This window comes from Anolis sagrei, chromosome 4 (assembly GCF_037176765.1).
Source record: "Anolis sagrei isolate rAnoSag1 chromosome 4, rAnoSag1.mat, whole genome shotgun sequence".
Classification (NCBI taxonomy): Eukaryota; Metazoa; Chordata; class Lepidosauria; order Squamata; family Dactyloidae; genus Anolis; species Anolis sagrei.
Window position 1 is genome coordinate 233,818,571 of NC_090024.1, and position 21,815 is coordinate 233,840,385.

The following is a 21,815-nucleotide window of genomic DNA, read 5'->3' on the forward strand; positions in this document are numbered from 1 at the left end:
ATGAAGTAGCAACAAAAATCATTGTATGGTTGGGAGTCACCACAACATGAGGAACTGTATTAAAGGGTCACAGCATCAGGAAGGTTGAGAAACACTGCTCTAATCTGTTAAGATAATTTTGAATCCTGCTCCTGTCCTCTGGAGTGTTGGCTATCCCTCCCAATTTGGTGTCATCTGCAAACTTGATGATCATGCCTTCTAACCCTTCATCTAAGTCATTAATAAAAATGTTGAACAGGACCAGGTCCAGGACAGGACCTTGCTCATGGCACTCCACTTGTCACTTCTTTCCAGGATGAAGAGAAAGCATTGGTGAACACCCTTTGGGTTCGTTTGCTTAACCAATTACAGATCCAGGTAACTGTAGTTTTGCCTAGCCCACATTTGACTTGTTTCCTTGCCAGGAGGTCATTGGGGACCTTCTTGAAGGAAGGCCTTCCTGAAATCCAGATACGCTCCATCCAGGGCTTTCCCCACTCTATCCAAAAAAGAGATCAGATAAGTCTCCCCAGATGATCTTAAGCTCCTAGCTGGTTTATAGGGAGAGATACGTTCGGAAAGGTAAGTTGGGACAGAACCCTTTTGGACTTTAAAGGCTAAAGCCAGCACTTTGAATTGTGCCTGGTAGCAAACTGGTAGCCAGTGGAGTTGGCGCAACAGAGGAGTTGTATGCTCCCTGAACGCCACTCCTTTTAGTAACCTGGCTGCTGCCCATTGGACCATTTGAAACTTCTGAACAGTCTTCAAAGGCAGCCCCATGTAGACGTGTTGCAGTAGTATGTAACCAGAGCATGGATTACCGTGGCCAAGTCAGACTTCCCAAGGTATACCTATCCAAGCAGTTCTTCATCCTGTCATGACATTTCCTTCCTTTTAACCCCTTCCTCTCCTTCTTGGCTGGCTGCCTTTCCCTCCAGCAGCCTTTCTCTGCTCCCCCCCCCCCCTCCGGGCTTCTGATGCTCAAAGGTGTGCGGGAGCGAGCGCTCAGGCACGCCTTGCCTCCCATTGGCTGAGACGAGATAAGGCCTTACTGGTACATTATTTAAACTGTTATGTTTATTCATATCATGATCTGATGACCATGCTCAATATATCCCATATGCATGGGGGTACTGGGGTAACGATACAAAAGGTTTGCTAGGGTAGACCCTCTTTCACTCAGACTCAGCCCCCTTCCCCCCACAAACAAAATCCTGGCTAAGGGCCTGTCCCCAGATGATCTTAAGCTCCTAGCTGGTTCATAGGGAGAGATACATTCAGACAGGTAAACTGGGCCAGAACCGTTTAGGGCTTTAAAGGCTAAAGCCAGCACTTTGAATTGTGCCTGGTTGCAAACTGGAAGCTAGTGGAGTTGGTGCAGCAGAGGAGTTGTATGCTCCCCTGAGCGCCACTCCTGTTAGTAACCTGGCTGCCGCCCATTGGACCATTTGAAACTTCTGAACAGTCTTCAAAGGCAGCCCCACGTAAAGCACGTTGCAGGAGCATAGTGTCTAGATCTAGGGAAGTAATGCTACCCCTCTATTCTGTTTTGGTTGGACCACATCTGGAATATTGTGTCCAGTTCTGGGCACCACAATTCAAGAGAGATATTGACAAGCTGGAATGTGTCCAGAGGGGGGCAACTAAAATGATCAAGCGTCTGGAGAACAAGCCCTATGAGGAGCGGCTTAAGGAGCTGGGCATGTTTAGCCTGAAGAAGAGAAGGATGAGAGGGGATATGATAGCCATGTATAAATATGTGAGAGGAAGCCACAGGGAGGAGGGAGCTAGCTTGTTTTCTGCTTCCCTGGAGACTAGGATGCGGAATAATGGCTTCAAACTACAAGAGAGGAGATACCATCTGAACATGAGGAAGAACTTCCTGACTGTGAGAGCCGTTCAGCAGTGGAACTCTCTGCCCCAGAGTGTGGTGGAGGCTCCTTCTTTGGAAGCTTTTAAACAGAGGCTGGATGGCCATCTGTCAGGGGTGATTTGAATGCAATATTCCTGCTTCTTGGCAGAGGGTTGGACTGGATGGCCCATGAGGTCTCTTCCAACTCTTTGAGTCTATGATTCTATGATTCCTATCTTCCTTCCTTTTAACCCCTTCCTCTCCTTCTTGGCTGGCTGCCTTTCCCTCCATCAGCCTTTCCCTGCTCACCCCCCTCCAGGCTTCTGATGCTCAAAGGTGTGCGGGAGCGAGCGCTCAGGCGCGCCTTGCCTCCCATTGGCTGAGACGAGATAAGGCCACCGGTGCTCAGGAGCGCCCGGATTCGCTCACTCAGCCATCACTCAAGGAGGGTGGGCGGGACCACCGAGGGATTGAATGGAAGGGAGGGGAGAAAGCAGCTGGAGAGGCGAAAAAACTGATGCAAGGAGCGGACAGGGACCGGCGATCCTTCCCAGAGGCTTGACAGACAGGTACCTTTGGAATACTATGCGTGGGGAAAATGTTTAGGGGGGAATCAATGAAGGGGAGGAATGGCAAGGCTGCTGATGTTGCAAAGAGGAGCATAGGATGCCCCAGCTGACTAATTATGATTATTTTCGGCATTTGGGGGGGGGGGGGGGGGCGATGCGTGTTTGCACGCGCGTGGGAACCAATCGACCTGTCTTTTTTTTCTTTCTGGGTTGTATTCGAAAGGCATGATGCTTGCTAACGCCCACAGCTTGAGGTCCATCAATTTGTGAATCAATTCGGTTTGATCCCTGGCTCAATGCTATGGGATGCTGGGGGCTGTGCACTTGCCCCTCGAGATCATATACAACTACAACGCCCCTCATTCAATCGCGTTGAGTGGTGTCCAAGTGCATTGATTCTATAATAGGACGTTGCGTGGGGTTGACCATTTGCAAGCAAGCAGCTCAGGAAGGAGGCGAGATAGATGTTTGGGTTGATTGGGTGGATCAGGAGGAAACGGACACGAGAGGAAGAAACACGGAGGGTGGCCAGGCCTCTCAACCTGGGCAGAGAGAAGGTCCAGGGTGGGTGGGGAGACCTCCCCGCGCGCGCCCGGTGGCCTTTCCCTTTGTCATGCGAGGAAAAGGCGCGGCGGGGAGTCAGTCTCGGAGCCCACGCGCGACCGTGGAACTGGTCTCCATTGGGGTGGAGCTGGCGGAGGAGCCACGCACATCTGGGCAAATAAAGCCCGAGATGATTCAGCACTCAGCAAGGAGGAGGAGGAGGAGAAGGTCAACAGTGTGATGAGGCAGCTAAAAAGGCCAAGGCGATTCTAGGCTGCCTTAGAAGGACTGTAGTGTCCTTCTAAACCCTGCTCTGGACACAAGCTGGAATGTGTCCAGAGGAGGGCGACTAAAATGATCAAGGGTCTGGAGAACAAGCCCTATGAGGAGTGGCTTAAAGAGCTGGGCATGTTTAGCCTGAAGAAGAGAAGACTGAGAGGAGACATGGTAGTCATGTATTAAATACGTGAGAGAAAGTCATAGGGAGGAGGGAGTAGGCTTGTTTTCTGCTGCCCTGGAGACTAGGATGTGGAACAATGGCTTCAAACTACAAGAAAGGAAATTCCACCTGAACATTAGGAAGAACTTCCTGTGAGAGCCTTTCAGCAATGGAACTCTCTGCCCCAGAATGTGGTGGAGGCTCCTTCTTTGGAAGCTTTTAAACAGAGGCTGGATGGCCATCTGTCAGGAGTGCTTTGAATGCATTTTTTCTGCTTCTTAGCAGGGGGTTGGACTGGATGGCCCATGAGGTCTCTTCCAACTCTAGTGTCCAGATCGAGGGAAACCGTGGTCCCCACTTTCTTCTGTGTGGGTCAAACCTCACCTGGAATAAGCAAAACACTTTAGGAAGGAGAAGGTGTCAATGGAAGTGCAATCAACATAATCAAAGATCTGGAAACCAAGCCCTATGAGGAAAAGCTTGGGGAGTTGAGTATGTTTAGCATGGAGGTGAGAAGATTGAGATGGAAAATGTGGGTGGGTTGGTCTTGAGAGGGTGCCTTCATGGAAAATTCGTCCCTGGTATCCACAGAGTTGTCCACATCTGCCGGACATCCATCCCTGGCAGTATGGAACCTCTCTATCTTCTCACGCTTGAACTGAACCCCACAGAAAGACTTCATAAGTTATCATATCTTGGAGAGAAGACGGCTGAGAGGGGACAAAATAGTCATGTTTAAGTATCTGAAAGGATTTCACCTTGAGGAGGGGCAAGCTGCTCCAGAGACTAGAACACAATGGAGTAATGCAGGAAAAGAGATTTCACCTAAATATTAGGAAGAACTTCCTGTTAGGTAGTGGATAGCCATCTGTTGGGAGTGCTTTGATTGTGTTTTCCTAGATGGCAGGGGGTTGGACTAGTCAATAAGGAGTTGTTTAGCTTGGAGAAGAAAAGGTTGAGAAGGAACATGAAGTGAGTCAGTCTCCAAAGGTTGCCTTCATTGAAAATTGGTCCCCGGTCCCCACACAGTTACCCACAGACACCCATCCCTGGCAGTATGAAGCCCCCCTATCTTCTCACACTTAAAGTCCACAGAAAGACATCAGAAATTCTCTGATGACATCAGACGTTGTTGTATCCAAGGTGTGTTTATCTTGGAGAAAAGAAGGTCGAGAGGGGACATGATAGCCATGTTGAAATATTTGAAAGGATGTCACATTCTCTGTTGCTCAGGAGACTATGATGGGATCTCCCAAGCAGCACGGTATGATGGAATACTATGTCCAATTCTGGGCCCTGCAATTGAAGGCAGATGTTGACTCTAAGCTGAAATGTGTCCAGAGGTGGGCAACTAAAATGATCAAGGGTCTAGACAACAAGCCCTATCAGGAGCGGCTTAAAGAGCTGGTCATGTTTATCCTGAAGAAGAGAAGGCCGAGAGGAGACATTATGAGGGCCATGGAATAAGATGTGAGGGAAAGTCATAGGGAAGAGGGAGCAAGCTTGTTTTCTGCTGCCCTGGAGACTAGGTCATGGAACAATGGCTTCAAACTACAGGAAAGGAGATTCCACCTGAACATTTGGAAGAACTTCCTAACTGTGAGAGCTGTTCAGCAGTGGAACTCTCTGCCCCGGAGTGGGGTGGAGGCTCCTTCCTTGGAAGCTTTTAAACATAGGCTTGATGGCCATCTGTTGGGGGGTGCTTAGAAAGCAATTTTCCTGCTTGTTGACAGGGGGATTGGACTGGATGGCCCATGAGGTCTCTTCCAACTGTATGATTCTATGAGCAATGGATTCAAGGGGCAGGAAATAAGATTCCACCTAAACATTAGGAACAACTTCCTGACAGTAAGAGCTCTTGAGCAGTGAATGGCCATCTGTTGGGAGTGTTTTGATTGTGTTTTTCTGCATGGCAGGGGGTTGGACTAGATCAGGCATGGGCAAGCTTTAGTCCTCCAAGTGTTCTGGTCTTCATCTCCCACATATCCTAACAGCTGATAGGCTGTTATGAATTGTGGGAGTTGAAGTCCAAAACACCTGGAGGGCCAAAGTTTGCTCATGCCTGGACTAGATGCTCATTGTGGTCTCTGTCAACTCTTTGATTCTATGATTCTGAGGAAGAATTTAATCATGTAGAATCATGTAATGTAGAATTATTGCTATTTGACACCGCTTTAACTACCATGGCTCAATGCTATAGAGCACTGGGAGTTGTAGTTTGGAGAGGCACCAGCACTCATTTGCAAGGAGGGCAAAATACCTTCTAAAACAGGCATGGGCAAACTTTGGCCCTCCAGGTGTTTTGGACTTCAACTCCCACGATTCCTTAGGAATTGTGGGAGTTGAAGTCCAAAACACCTGGAGGGCCAAAGTTTGCCCATGCCTGTTCTAAAACAACAACTCTTATACTATTAAGTCATGAGAGGTAAATTAGGGACAAACTGCATTCATTCTATAGTGTAGATGAGTTCTAAAAATAATCCTGCCCCCCATTTTGGGGGAAAGGTTGACTTTCTTTCACATCTTCCTCTGGGAATGAATAATATATCTGGGCTTTCTTTGAACCCTCTCGAGTGTAGTTTTGCCTGGACAGTAGTACACAGTTAGTCTCCCTTATACAGAATGCTTGGGACCCAGAAGTGTTTTGGATTTCAGATGTTTGCAGATTTTGGAATATTTGTATTTGTATATGCATACATGATGAGCTATCTTGGAGATGGGAGCCATGTCTACGCATGACAGTCATTTCTGTTTCGTATGAATCTCATAAACAGAGTCTGGAGATACTTTTCTATATGATATTTTAAAATATTTTTTGTGCATGAGATAAAGTTGTGTACAGTGAACTGTCCAAAAGCCAATGTATTATGATTGCAGCTCTCGATGTAGACATTGTTGAGATTTGGAGTATTTAGGGATTTATTCATTTATTTATTTACTTATTTACTATACTTGTTTATGGCCTTTCTCAGCCTACCAGATTCTGTAGCTTGTAACTGCATTCTTGAAAAGACAACATTGGAGAGAAGCTTGTGTGTTCATACCATTTACTCCTTGTTTCTAATTTTGGAGAGAGAGACAAGCAGTCCTCATAGGTCTTGGAGAATAAGCCCTATGAGGAGCAGCTTAAAGAGCTGGGCATGTTTAGCCTGAAGAAGAGAAGGCTGAAAGGAGATTTTTTTTTTGTTGTGTCAGGAGTGACCTGAGAAACTGCAAGTCGCTTCTAGTGTGAGAGAATTGGTCGTCTGCAAGGACGTTGCCCAGGGGACACCCGGATGATTTTGATGTTTTATCATTCTTGTGGAAGGCTTCTCTCATGTCCTTGCATGAGGAGTTGGAGCTGATAGAGGGAGCTCATCCGCCTCTCTCCAGATTCGAACCTGCAACCTGTCCGTCTTCAGTTCTGCTGGCACAGGGGTTTAACCCACTTTGCCACTGGGGTCTCCAAGAGGAAAAATAATAGCCATGTATAAATATGTGAGAGGAAGTCACAGGGATGAGGGAGCAAACTTGTTTTCTCCTGCCCTGGAGACTAGGATGCGGAACAATGGTTTCAAACTACAAGAAAGAAGATTCTATTTGAACATTAGGAAAAACTTGCTGACTGTGAGAGCTGTTCAGCAGTGGAACTCTCTGCCCCGGAGTGTGGTAGAGGCTCCTTCTTTGGAAGCTTTTAAACAGAGGCTGGATGACCATCTGTCAGAGGTGCTTTGAATGCAATTTTCCTGCTTCTTGGCAGGGCATTGGACTGGATAGCCATGAGGTCTCTTCCAACTCTATGATTCTAAATGCTCGTAAAGTCCAATCAGTGCCAAGTGAGAGGCACTCTTCCCATACTCAAATTATAAGCAGTTGCAGATGAAATTGACTCTTCTCTTGATAAAGAGATTATTAATAATGCAAAACTATTATATATGATGCACTTTCACATGCTCAAAAATGCAAGCAATGCTGAGTGAGATGCACTTATGCTCAAAAATGGCCATGCTGAGGCGATGCACTCTTCACATGTTCAAAGATGTGAGCAATGTTGAGTAATAGTCAGAGCTGTTCAGCAATGGATGGCCATTTGTTGTGTGTTGACTGTGTTTTCCTGCATGGCAGGAGGTTGGACTAGATGGTTCTTGTGGTCTCTGCCATCACTGCAATTCTATAATTCTGAGGAACAATTTACTTAAGATCCATACACTACTAAAAATATGGCAAGTATTGCTGAGTGAGGTGCAGTCTAATTAAGAAATGCTGCCAAGAATGGGCGGAATGCACTCTTCACGTGTTCAAAAAGGTAGACAATACTGGGGTTCACTTTTCACAGGCTCAGTATGGAGAGACACCCTGGTGCTCTCTTCACCTGCTCAAAAATGAAAGTAACATTGAAATCCATTCTTTGCTTGTGAAACAATAAAGACAATGACAGGTGCTGTGCACTTTCCACATTCTCAAAAAAGGGAACAATGTTGAGTGAGGAACACTATTCCTATGTTAACAAATCTAGTCCACACTGGGCAAGAGGCACTCTTCACATGCTCACGGAGCCACACCCAGAAGCCCTCTTCACCTGAGCAGGAATGTAAGCAATAAACAGCAATATATAACAGTAAAGGTAAATGTTTGCCCTTGACAGTAAGTCTAGTTGAGTCCGATTCTGGGGATCATCTCCATTTCTAAGCCAAAGAGCTGGCATTGTCCGTAGACACCTCCTAAGTCATGTGGCCAGCATGACTGCACGGAGCGCTGTTACCTTCCCACCAAAGCAGTACCTATTGATCTACTCACAGTTACATGTTTTTGAACTGCTATGTTGGCAGAAGCTGGAGCTAACAATGGGAGCTCACCCCATCCAAGGATTCGAACCACTGACCTTCTGATCAGCAAGTTCTGTAGCTTAGACATTGTGCCACCATTTATTTATTTATTTCGGTTACTTCTACCCCGCCCTTCTCACCCCGGAGGGGACTCAGGGCAGCTTACAAAGGCACAATTCAATGCCGGCATCAACATAACAGTAGGATAAAAACAATATAGCAGCAATTAAACCAATAACAATCAGTTTCTGCATTGCAACAATAAAACCAATAGAAGACCATGATATGTGCTATTCTCCTAATCAATAATGCAGGCATCACTGAAATTTGCATATGCTCAAAAATGCAAGCAATGCTAAGTGAGATACACCTATCCTATGTTTAAAGGGGGGGGGGGGAGGATGCTACCATCGTGATTCCCATTGTCTAAAACTGAAATGTGTCATTAAATAATAATAATAACATTATTACTTTATTTATACCCTGCCCTCTCTCCCCGAAGGGACTCAGGGCGGTCTCCAAAGTATAGCAAAAATGGTAAACATTCAATGCCAAGAATACACAACTATCAAGACAAAACATGAAATAAAATAAACATAACTTATAAACAACAAGCTTAACCAAGGATAAACGAAATAAACATAATATAATACAAAAGGTCAGATCAACTAAAATACAATACATGAATACATACAAAGCCTAATATAATATATAAGGCAAATAAAATATATGGAGATATCTATATATCGACCTGAAGTTGAACCCCGGATAATCACTCTGCAAACATTCTTGCTTATTTTTGTGAAGGGTGATAGCATTTGGCTTCTGTCCAAGAGGTAGTGTTCAATATTTCAAAATACATGATGGTTTTGGAGGGCAAAGAGAGTGAGAGAGAGAAGGAAGGAAGGAAGGAAGGAAGGAAGGAAGGAAGGAAGGAAGGAAGGGGGAAAATAAATGTCCATCAAATGAGACTAGAAAAATATATTATTAGAATCAAGAGATGAACAAATAGAAGGCAATGATAAGACCCACACTTCCCCCCTTCCTTCTTTCCGTCCTGCCTTCTTTCTTTCCTTCCATCCCTCCCTCCTTCTTTCCTCCCTTCCTTCCTTCCCTACTTTCCTCCCTTCTTTCTTTATTTATTATTTATTTATTTATTTGCTTCACTTTTATACCGCATTTTTCAGCCCTTGACAGGCGACTCAATGCAGTTTACAGTGCAATTAAAACACAGCAATACAACAACAGGGACGACGACATCGCTCCACAACAATTAACATCAGACAAGACAAATCAACAAACAACATATATAACGCCTCCGTTAAAGTCAGATCCATTCTCATAGTCATTGTGCCGTTCCTATGTTCAATTACCGTCTTCCTTAATTAGTTGCATTGCTTAGCCAAACGCTTGTTCGTAAAGCCAGGTCTTGACCATTCTCCGAAACGTCAGCAACGAAGGTGCCTGTCTGATGTCTGTTGGCAAGGCATTCCATAGCCGAGGGGCCACCACTGAGAAGGCCCTGTCTCTCGTCCCCGCCAAGCGAACCTGTGACGCAGGCGGGATCGAGAGCAGGGCCTCCCCAGACGATCTTAATGTTCTAGTCGGTTCATAGGTGGAAATGCGTTCGGAGAGGTAAGCGGGGCCAGAACCGTTTAGGGCTTTATAGCACCTTGAATTGAGCCCGGTAGCGGATTGGCAGCCAGTGGAGCTGGCTCAGCAGAGGAGTGGTGTGCTCCCTGAGTGCCGCTCCTGTTAGCAACCTGGCTGCCGAGCGCTGGACCATCTGAAGCTTCCGGGCAGTCTTCAAGGGCAACCCCACGTAGAGCGCGTTGCAGTAATCAATCCGGGATGTAACCAGAGCGTGGACCACCGTGGCCAAGTCCGACTTCCCAAGGTACGGGCGCAGCTGGCGCACAAGTTTGAGTTGTGCAAATGCTCCCCTGGACACCGCCGAGACCTGGGGTTCCAAGCTTAGCGAGGAGTCCAGGATCACACCCAAGCTGCAAACCTGCGTCTTCAGGGGGAGTGCAACCCCGTCCAACACAGGCTGTAACCCTATACCCTGTTCGACCTTCCGACTGACCAGGAATGCCTCTGTCTTATCTGGATTCAATTTCAATTTGTTCGCCCTCATCCAGTCCGATACAGCGGCCAAGCAACGGTTCAGGACCTGAACAGCCTCCTTAGTAGTAGGTGGGAAGGAGTGACAGAGTTGGTCGTCATCTGCGTACAGATAACACCGCACCCCGAAACTCCGGATGATCTCTCCCAACGGCTTCATGTAGATGTTAAATAACATGGGGGACAATATTGAGCCCTGCGGAACCCCACAAGTCAATGGTTGTGAGGTAGAGCAGTTGTCCCCCAGCTACTTCTTACTTAGGCGATCCCTCGTTGGACGAGTAAGATGGTCTTCCATCATGGATTTCTCTGTTGGTCCGTATGTGGCTGTGGAGCCCTATTCTTGCTCTGCATCTTCTTCCGCAGTGAGGGCATTGGTTTCCAGGTGGAAGGCGGTCCCGGTCGGGGTTGGCTTGACGCACCTTCCTCCTGGCACGTTTCTCTCTTTCACCCTCCACTCGTGCCTCCTCGAATTCTGCAGCACTGCTGGTCACAGCTGACCTCCAGCTGGAGCGCTCAAGGGCCAGGGCCTCCCAGTTCTCAGTGTCTATGCCAGTGTCCCCCAGCAACACCTTCTGAGTACGATCCTCTAGGAAGGACCTGAGCCACTGCAGAGCAGTGCCACCAAGGCCCATTCCCGCGAGGCGTCTCAGAAGGATACCGTGGTCGACGGTATCGAAGGCCGCTGAGAGGTCCAGCAGAACTTTCCCCCTTTCTTTCCTCCCTTCCTTATTTCTTTCCTTCCTTCCCCCCTACTTTCCTCCCTTCTTTCCTCCCTTCCTTACTTCTTTCTTTCTTTCCTCCCTTCTTTCCTTCCATTCATCTTTCCTCCGTTCCTTCTTTCTTTCCTCCCTTCTTTTCTTCCTTCCTTCCTTATTTCTTTCTTTCCTTCTTTCCTCCCTCCCTTCTTTTCTTTCTTCCTTCTTTCGTCCCTCCCTCACTTCTTTTCTTCCTTCCTTCATCCCTTCCTTACTTCCTTCTTTCGTTCCTTCCTTCCTTACTTCTTTCTTTCATCCCTTCCTTCTTTCCTCCCTTCCATCTTTCCTCCATTCCTTCTTTCTTTCCTCCCTTGTTTTATTCCATCCTTCCTTCTTTCTTTCCTTCTTTCATCTCTTTCTTCTTTATTTCTTTCTTTCCTCCCTTCTTTTCTTCCTTCCTTCCTTCTTTCTTCCCTTTTCTTTCCTTCTTTTGTCCCTTCCTTCCTTCTCTCTTTCTTTCCTCCCTTCCTTTGCTCCTCCCTTCCTTTTTTCCTTCCCTTTTTCCTTCCTGCCTTTTTCTTTCTCTGCCCCCCAAAGAAAGAGTGTCTCCTGAGATATGGAAATGACATCTCTCCATCTTTCTCCCTCCTTCTTTCTTTCCCTTGCAAATTGTCTTGGGATTTGCCAAGGATGGGCTCCAAAGGATGCCCTCCAGCAGGGATTATTGTTTATTCATTTACTGCTATCTCCCTAGAACTGCTATAAAAAGCAAACACTATTTTTAAATGGGGGGGGGGGGTTTCAAAAAAAAAAGACCCCAAAGTGATTCCAGCCCCCTCTTGATAGAATTTCCGAGCAGTGCTCTTATGAAAGAAGGCCCTCCAGTCTCCATTAAAGAGGGAAGGCATAAAAAAATAATAGGCGTGCTTCTTGAAAGCCTTCTCTCCCCCCCCCCCCCTCCTGCTTCAAAAATAGATGAGGCCTCTCTCCCCCGGGAGGGAGCGGGAAGGTGGGAGCGGGAGCCTCCGAAGGGAAACGGGGGATGCCCGCTTGTTTTGCTGCCAGGCTGCTGCGAGGATCCGAAGTCACTGCGGTGCCGCCTCCGCAGCGCTTTCCTTGCACACCACATTAGACGCGCCCCTCTTTTTGTCTTTGGCGTCTCCTGGGAGCCGCGGGAGCAGGTGCGCGGTTATGAAGGAAGGGGCGTGGCTTGGAAGGGCCCAATTCCACTGCGGGGGGAGCCGGCGGCTGTCTCCTCCTCCTTCCTCCAGCCGCCCGGGGTTATGTGCGGTCACCCACCTGCAGGCTGGCTGCATTGGTCGGGAAACGCCTCTTTGCCTCCCCTCATTGCAATCCAGGGGCGCCATGAAACTGCATTATATGGTCAGTGTCCTGTAGACGAAGGCCTCCTCATACTGCCATATAATGCATTATTTATTATTTATTTATTTACGACATTTATCTGTCGCCCTTCTCACCCCGAAGGGGACTCAGAGCAGCTTACAAGATATTTATATTATATTATATTATATTATATTATATTATATTACTTACTTAGGCGATCCCTCGTTGGACGAGTAAGATGGTCTTTCATTATGCCTTTCCTTGTGGGTTCGTAGGTGGCTGTGGAGCCCTATTCTTGATCTGCATCTTCTCCCACAGTGAGGGTATTGGTTTCCAAGTGGAAGGCGGTCCCGGTCGGGGTTGGCTTGACGCGCCTTCCTCCTGGCACGTTTCTCTCTTTCGCCCTCCACTCGTGCCTCCTCGAATTCTGCAGCACTGCTGGTCACAGCTGACCTCCAGCTGGAGCGCTCAAGGGCCAGGGCTTCTCAGTTCTCAGTGTCTATGCCAGAGATTTTAAGGTTGGCTTTGAGCCCATCTTTAAATCTCTTTTTCTGTCCACCAACATTCCATTTTCCATTCTTAAGTTCAGAGTAGAACAACTGCTTTGGGAGGCAGTGGTCAGGCATCCGGACAAAGTGGCCGGCCCAGCGGAGTTGATGGCAGAGGACCATCACTTCAATGCTGGTGGTCTTTGCTTCTTCCAGCATGCTGACGTTTGTCCACTTGTCTTCCCAGGAGATTTGCAGGAATTTCCAGAGGCAGTGCTGATGGAATCGTTCCAGGAGTTGCATGTGACGTCTGTAGACAGTCCACGTTTCGCAGGCATAGAGCAGGGTTGGGAGGACAATAGCTTTATAGACAAGCACCTTGGTATCCCTACGGATGTCTCGGTCCTTAAACACTCTCTGCTTCATTCGGGAAAATGCTGCATTCGCAGAGCTCAGGCGGTGTTGTATTAATATATATATACGGATGTGAGATCTGGACCTTAGGGAAGGCTGAGTGAAGGAAGATAGATGCATTTGAGCTGTGGTGTTGGAGGAAAGTTCTGAGAGTGCCTTGCACTGCGAGAAGATCCAACCAGTCCATCCTCCAAGAAATTAAGCCCGGCTGCTCACTGGAGGGAGGGATACTAGAGACAAAGTTGAAGTACTTTGGCCACATCATGAAAAGAAAGGAAAGCCCAGAGAAGACAAGGATGCTGGGGAAAGTGGAAGGTAAAAGGAAGGGGCCGACCAAGGGCAAGATGGATGGATGGCATCCTTGAAGTGACTGGACTGACCTTGAAGGAGCTGGGGGTGGTGACGGCCGACAGGGAGCTCTGGCGTGGGCTGGTCCATGAGGTCACGAAGAGTCGGAGACGACTGATTGAATGAACAACAACACACACACACACAATATATATATATATATAGTATATGATTAGCAAAATACAATATCAGTATTATATTACTATATCGTACTATACCATTATATTGAAATATTATTAGTAATATCACATGTAATATAAATAGACAATATAAAATATATAACTATAATATCATATTATTATTAAGCTGGAATGTATCCAGAGGAGGGCGACTAAAATAATCAAGGGTCTGGAGAACAAGTCCTATGAGGAGCGGCTTAAAGAGCTGGGCATGTTTAGCCTGAAGAAGAGAAGACTGAAAGGAGACATGATTGCCATGTATAAATGTGTGAGAGGAAGTCATAGGGAGGAGGCTTGTTTTCTGCTGCCCTGGAGACTAGGATACAGAAGAACGGCTTTAAACTACAAGAAAGGAGATTCCATCAGAACATTAGGAAGAACTTCCAGACTGTAAAAGCTGTTCAGCTGTGGAACTCTCTGCCCCAGAGTGTGGTTGAGGCTCCTTCTTTGGAAGCTTTTAAACAGAGGCTGGATGGCCATCTGTCGGGAGTGCTTTGAATGCAATTTTCCTGCGACCTCATGATATGTCCAAACAGCCTCTGTTTGTTCATTTTGGCTTTTAGGGAGAGCTCAATGATTGATTTGCTTCATGACCCATTGATTTGTCTTTTTAACAATTCACAGCATGCATTAGAGTTGTGCACAGAACCATTTTCCTTCACTTCATCCGTACTTTTGTTATCTTCAGGAGCACATACCAGGAAGGCCCTTCCCAGTACAAAAATCATCTCAACAGTAAAGCAAATGGGAGCCAATCCCAGCTTCTCTCCTGCTTTACATGAGCATGTGGTGCTCCATGACTCCCTGCCTTGGAAAGTCTGTGTGTGTGGTGTGCAGGCCCAGAAAGCGCATGCACCTGCCTGCAGCCAGGCACCTCCTCTAGAGTAAAAAAAAGTCAGAACTTGCCTCATTGCCTTGGAAAGAGTGTGTGTGTTGCATACAGGCCCAGGAGAAAAAGCATGTGTGCCTGCTTGCAGCCAAGAGCCTCTCCTCTAGAGTAGAAACAGGTAAGAAGCCTCCTTAAAGCATGTGCCTGCCTGCAGCTGAGCACCTCTCCTCTAGAGTAAAACAGCTTAAATGCCTAAAATGATATGAAGGGGAGCCTGGGAAGCCAGCCCCATAATGAGCCAATAGAAAACAGATCTTTCAGCTCCCCAGAATGAAAACAGATATCTGCCCTCCTGATTTTGGGGGGCTCCAAAAATGGATTGTGGCCCTCCCCAAAAACAGGTCAAGGTTTACTCCAAATGCACATCCCCTAGTATCCATGCAACTCAACTCCAGCATATTTCAAATGAGTTGATTTACTTGTTTTTTTCACTGTGCAACTTTCACAACTATACTTCGAAATTGGGAACAGAATGGCATGCACAAGCCTGATTTTTGTATTCAGTGATATATCTCTAGAAACCTGGTCACAAAAAGTTAAAATGTAAAGAAATTTTATTAGATCTCGGCTTGCCAGAGTGATATCTGGAAAGGACGTGTGTCATCTAATGCTTTTAAGAGAACTATTCTCCTAAACATGACTACCTGAATTGGGTTATCTGTCAACTAATTTCCCCTCAAGGCTGGATTTTCCTGACCCAAGATTCAGCTGAAAACCTCTGAAAGGTTAGTCAAACTGCCCCTCTTTATGTCGTCACACTTTTTCCTGCACCTCACAAGTATCTTGAACTGTCATCACCCATTGTCAGTGGAGAGGAACTAGTTATGACTCATGGAGAAGTCCTATTCACACTGAAAGTTTATCAGTATGAGAAAACTGACTAATTCAGATGTGATGCTGGCAAGTCCAGATAGTAATGTGTGAGGCAACCAGAGAGGTAATGAGTGGGCTTGTGATGCAAAAGGGCAAGAGGCTGATGGATGTAACTGTTTGTGGAGCTTAAACACAGACAAACATTTGAAAAAAAACAAACACTTTTTAATGAGAAATACTATTCGCAGGCCTTAGTGATGAAAGCACTTGGATGAAACAGTAGGAATACATAGCTAAGCACATGTATCTGTTTATTTCAGGGATTTATTTGTCGTGTCAGGGCGACCAGTCAATTATATTACATTTCTAACAGAACAAAGCAAACAAACAGACAAAATACAAAATTTGTGAGTTTGGTAGTTAATTAAATGTCCTTTGACCAGTATCTGGCCACTTGGAGTGCTTCTGGTGTTGCTGCAAGAAGGTCCTCCATTGTGCATGTGGCAAGGCTCAGGTTGCATTGCAGCAGGTGGTTAGTGGTTTGCTCCTCTCCACACTCGCATGTCGTGAACTCCACTTTGTGGCCCCATTTCTGAAGGTTGTTTCTGCATCTTGTGGTGCCAGAGCGCAGTCTGTTCAGCGCCTTCCAAGTCGCCCAGTCTTCTGTGTGCCCAGGGGGAAGTCTCTCATTTGGTATCAGCCATTGGTTGAGGTTCTGGGTTTGAGCCTGCCACTTTTGGACTCTCGCTTGCTGAGGTGTTCCAGCGAGTGTCTCTGTAGATCTTAGAAAACAATTTCTTGATTTAAGTCTTTGACGTACTGGCTGATACCCAAACGGGATGGGCTGGAGATGTCTCTGCCTTGGTCCTTTCACTATTGGCTGCTACTTCCCGGCGGATGTCGGGTGGTGCAATACCGGCTAAGCAGTGTAATTTCTCCAGTGGTGTAGGGCGCAGACACCCTATGATAATGCGGCATGTCTCATTAAGAGCCACATCCACTGTTTTAGTGTGGTGAGATGTGTTCCACACTGGGCATGCATACTCAGCAGCAGAGTAGCATGGCGCAAGGGCAGATGTCTTCACTGTATCTGGTTGTGATCCCCAGGTTGTGCCAGTCAGCTTTCGTATGATATTTTTTCTAGCACCCACATTTTGCTTGATGTTCAGGCAGTGCTTCTTGTAGGTAAGAGCACGGTCCAGGGTGACTCCCAGGTATTTCAGGGAGGGGGGCTATTTGATATTCCAGATATTTTGGATTTCAGATCCCATCAGCCCCAATTAGCATGGGAAATGGTAACAGATGATGGAGGAGCAAAATGATCTCTATATCTGGGCTCTTTTGTATAAAAATAAGACCTCCATATCCACAAGGAACACATTTGAGGACTTTGTGTAGATATACAAAACCCTGAGTGAAAATCAATCCTGTTGAACAAATGACATCTGGTATATTCCATAGCATTGATTCATGCGAAATAAAGTAGTGTCAAACTGCATTAATTCTACAATGTAGAGCACTCTAAGTTAATTAAAAAACAGTAGTTGCAGCAGAAATAATTGTGATAACACAACCTCAGGCATCCTTCATACTTTTGCCATCTATGTTTACATAAGTTCAGTGAGCCTTTAATTCCCAAACAACTGGTAATGTGTCTTCTTTGCGTAGATTCATCCTATATTGTAAGTGTAATGACTCATGCAATTGATTAAGAGTAGGAATCATTAACTTTTTCAAGCACCGTAGAAGCAAATGACCAATGGAAATATGCCTACGGCTCTGGAGAAATCGCTATCTATTTTCATCTAGTCTCATGATCTGGTCATGTTCAATGGAAGCCAATAGTGAGCATCTGTCATCTGCTTGACCTTAACTGAAATGTCACTGGGAGCAGTGTTGATCTTATCCAAACATTTTAAATAGAGAAATATCATATAATTCTCTTCTGTGTCATCTTGTAGGGTCTGAATGGAAGTATGCAGAGATGCACAAAGCTTCCCTGGGAACATTTGTCCCCACACAAATTCCTTGAACTATCACACAAGTTGTAGTTTGGGGTTTCTTTTTTATCATGTTAGAAGCGACTTGAGAAACTACAAGCCACCTCTGGTGTGAGAAAATTGGTCGTCTACAAGGACATTGTCCAGGGGATGCCTGGATGTTTTACCATCCCGTGGGAGGCGTCTCTCATGTCCCTGCAAAGGAAGCTGGAGCTGACAGACAGGAGCTCACTCTGTCTCACGGATTTGAACCGCTGACCTTCAGGTCAGCAGTTCAGCTGGCACAAGCTGCACAACCATTGTAGTTTGGTAAAGTACGAACACTATTTGGCTGAGAAGGCTAAAGATCTTGAAAAACTACAACTCCTACGATTCCATAACATTGAGCCATAGTAGTTGAAATGGTGTGATGCCACATTAAGTCTTTTGTGTAGATTCCAAGAAACGTCGTACATCCTTTATCCAAAATTCTGAAATCCAAAATCCTGCAAAATCCGTTCAAATGAGCTAAGATAGAGGAATCTTTACATTGTGATGGTTCCAATTACTTCAATTCATGCCCCAAAGTATTAAAAATATGGCACAGAATTTCCTTCAGGCTTTGTGTACAAGATACATATGAAACATAAATGAATTTTGTTTTCAGACATGGGTCCCATCTCCAAGATACTTCATGATAATGTTTATGTATGTAAATACAGATATTCCAAATATTAAAAAAAAACTGAAATCTAAAATACTTCAGGTTAAGCGATACCCAACCTGTACTAGCCTTATGGACATCCATTTGGCTCTTCTCCCAATTTTCTTTTCGTGTTTCAACTGCCCATAAATTCTCAAAGTGAAGTTAGAATTTGCTTTAGGAAGAATTCCAGTGAACTGGATGATTCATCCTGCCCAATCTTGTGGCATCTGTTTCTTTTGAATTTCCACTACTCCGTGGCAGGTGGTGTTGATACCTTTACTGCTTTATTCATTGGGTGTTGCTCATTTATTTCCGTTTTATCCTTTCTGGGATACTAAAGGGCCTGCAGTGGAATTTCTTCTAATCTCGGCAAGGAAAGGTAATTCATTAGTAATGGGGAGAGTACACCATTAATGTACTGGGTCTAAATGCACTCCACTAAATAGAATACTGGTGAGATGTGATCATGCAAATGAGGGGTTTCTGCCATGTGCAGCTTGGCATGAAAGATGGAAAAAGTGCATCACCTCAAATTCACCCTGATACAAAAAAGGTTAATGTAAAGGCACCCCGCCCTTCTTTGCATATGATCACTCATCGGTATGCAAAAAGAAAAATGCATTGAATATACCACAAATGTCTTGGTTTTCATCTGTGAAGGACTGGAAGGTATAAAATATAAGAACCTCTGCCACAGAAGGGAATTTGGACTAGCTTGGAAGTTTCCATTCAGTGTTATTCCAACGATAATATACTATGTACGTATCAAGAAAGGGCTTTATCACTGTTTTGTTGAAGGCTTTCACAGCCAGAATCACTAGGTAACTGAGTTTTCCGGGCTTTATGGCCATGTTCCAGAAGCATTCTCTCCTGATGTTTCACCCACATCTATGGCAGGCATCCTCAGAGGTTGTGAGGTCTGTTAGAAACTAAGCAAGGGAGGTTTATCTTTCTCCCACCTTGGATATTCCTGGATAAACCTCACTTGCTTAGATTCCAACAGACCTCATAACCTCTGAGGATGCCTGCCACAGATGTGGGTGAAACGTCAGGAAAGAATGCTTCTGGAACATGGCCCTGCAGCCCTGAAAACTCACAGCAACCCATTATTATCACTGTTTTTCACCTAGTGGTGAGAACTAGGCTGATTTCCAGATATATCTAAAGCTCTAATATTCAAATAATCCAATTTCAAGGTGCCTTCACTTCAGTATGGCTAACACGAGGTTTTAACTTTGCTCTTTCTTGATCAAAGACTTTCTTTTTCATCTTGGTCCTTTGATGGTGTTCTGGTTATCTCCTTTCCCTCACCCACTTATAGAAGTCATTCTGCTGACCAACACTAGGGATGAAAAGCAGCTTAAAAGTGATTTTATAAGTAAATGAACAAAATGTCCACACATCTGAGAAGCCCAAGGCAAAAGGACAACATGTCCATTCAGATTCCAGCCAGATGAGGATACATTACATTATTGTAACAATCTCCTCCCCCACAAAAAAGTCCTGATAATTGCTTAATATTCTGTTCTGCTTCTTAGGGAAATCAATCATAAGTCGAGATGGATTCCAAGAATTATCTAGTTCAACTCATTATGATTTTGAATTTATAAACATCCATTCATTGTATAGTAAACAGACAATTTCTTAGAAGGTGTTGGAAATAGGTGTGCAAGTCACTGCTGTGGGAGTCATATGCAGTAGAGATCCCTATCACATGGTAGTTATGAACTTGCTATGGATGTTGGTCCTGTTTTCTTTTTTAAAAGACCTATCCAAGATTATTTATTTATTGTGTCAGGAGAGAACCAAACGGTTGTATTGCATTAAAAACAAAACACAAAGTTTGCAAACTTGGTAGTTGATTAAATGTCCTTTGACCAGTAGCTGGCTACTTGAAGTGCCTGTGGTGTTACTATAAGAAGGTCCTCCATTGTGCATGTAGCAGGGCTCAGGTTGCATTGCAGCAGGTGGTCTGTGGCTTGCTCTTCTCCACACTGGCATGTTGTGGATTCCACTTTGTGGCCCCATTTTTAATGTTGGCTCTGTATCTTGTGGTGCCAGAGCACAGTCTGTTCAGTGACTTCCAAGTCGCCCAGTTTTCTGTGTGCCCAGGAGGGAGTCTCTCATTTGGTATCAGCCATTGGTTGAGGATCTGGGTTTGAGCCTACCGCTTTTGGACTATCGCTTGCTGGGGTGTTCCAGCGAGTGTCTCTGTAGATCTTAGAAAACTATTTCTTGATTTAAGTCATTGACATGTTGGCTGATACCCAAATGGGGGTGGGCTGGAGATGTCACTGCCTTGGTCCTTTCACTATTGATTGCTACTTTCCCGCAGATGTCAGGTGGAGCAATACTAACTAAACAGTGTAATTTCCCCAGTGGTGTAGGGTGCAGACACCCCATGATAATGTGGCATGTCTCATTAAGATGACATCCAAGATGATGAATCCTAGGCCTCAAATAAATTCAGCACCTTGGACAAGTCCTTCAAAGTTTAGACACAAATTCCCGTGGGATGCACCAATCCACCACAAATAGTCTCCCTATTTGTCACTGGATCTACATGAGCTCTACATTGCCTGTCTTTCTAGATATAGATATAGATTAGATAGATATTCTATTTTATTCTATTATATTTGTTCTTAAATCATGTGTGTATTGCACTTTGTAACACTATTTTTGATCCTGGGTTATAAATGCCATTTCCTAATTGGTTCTATCACAGAAACATGGAAGAGGTTTATTAAACTGCAAAAACTTTGTTTTTGTGAGACATCCTGTGAGACATTTTGCTATAGTTTTTCAATTAATATCTCATTGTGTCTCAACCCCATTCAACCAAGTTTGTGGCAGCTACAAAAACAAAGTTTCTGGAGTATAACAACTGGGTCATTGTAGGTTTTTCAGGCTATATGGCCATGTTCTAGAGGCATTCTCTCCTGATGTTTCACCTGCATCTATGGCAGGCATTCTCAGAGGTAGTGAGGTCTGTTGGAAACTAGGAAAACAACTACTTTCAAAGGCCCACACCATTAAATAGGAATAACACTTTCAAACCAGAAATAGAAAATATTTCAAATTTTATTACATAGTGTTATTTTTAAAACAGCCTAATTCAAAATGTTCATTAGACACATCCCAAAAAAAAAAAAAGCCAAAAGGAAGTTAAAGAAAGAGAAAAAGGACGTATGACTAAAACCAAAACTCAACTCTAAAACAGTACACACTAACTAAAACACAATAGGGAATCTGACCCTTCCCATACTAATGGTAATGAGGAAAAATAAAACAGAAAGAGTATATTATTCTACAGACCCTATTAAATAACCCTACTCATCACTAGTAACCATAAACAAACATTATGACATTTTTAGATTTTGCTATTACTTAGAAACATCTTAAATGGTTTTCAGAAAATCTTCAGTTGGCTTATCTTTTAAAACCCATGCTAATTAGGGAATTTAGGTGGTAATAACTCGATCTTCCATCAGCACCCTCCCCTCCTTCCTTTCTCCATTGTTGGAAGTTATTTTGGATCCTGTCATTCTGGAACAGGGATTTTTTTTGAAGTTTCAGGAACTGGCTACTTCTGGCTCTACCTTCCAGCCAGCTCTGTCCAGGTTTGGCTGCTCACTTTAGCCCAAAG

The 21,815-nt window shown here is 45.0% G+C and overlaps 1 protein-coding gene across 1 annotated transcript in view; it reads left to right on the forward strand.

Annotated features, from left to right (window-relative positions):
• Positions 1-2,286: 2,286 nt before the first annotated feature.
• SLCO4A1 (solute carrier organic anion transporter family member 4A1) overlaps positions 2,287-21,815 on the forward strand; it is an 88,850-nt gene continuing 69,321 nt past the window's right edge. The window contains exon 1 of the mRNA XM_060771979.2: positions 2,287-2,400. The gene's annotated coding sequence lies outside the window, so the exon portion shown is untranslated. The remainder of the gene's footprint in view (positions 2,401-21,815) is intronic.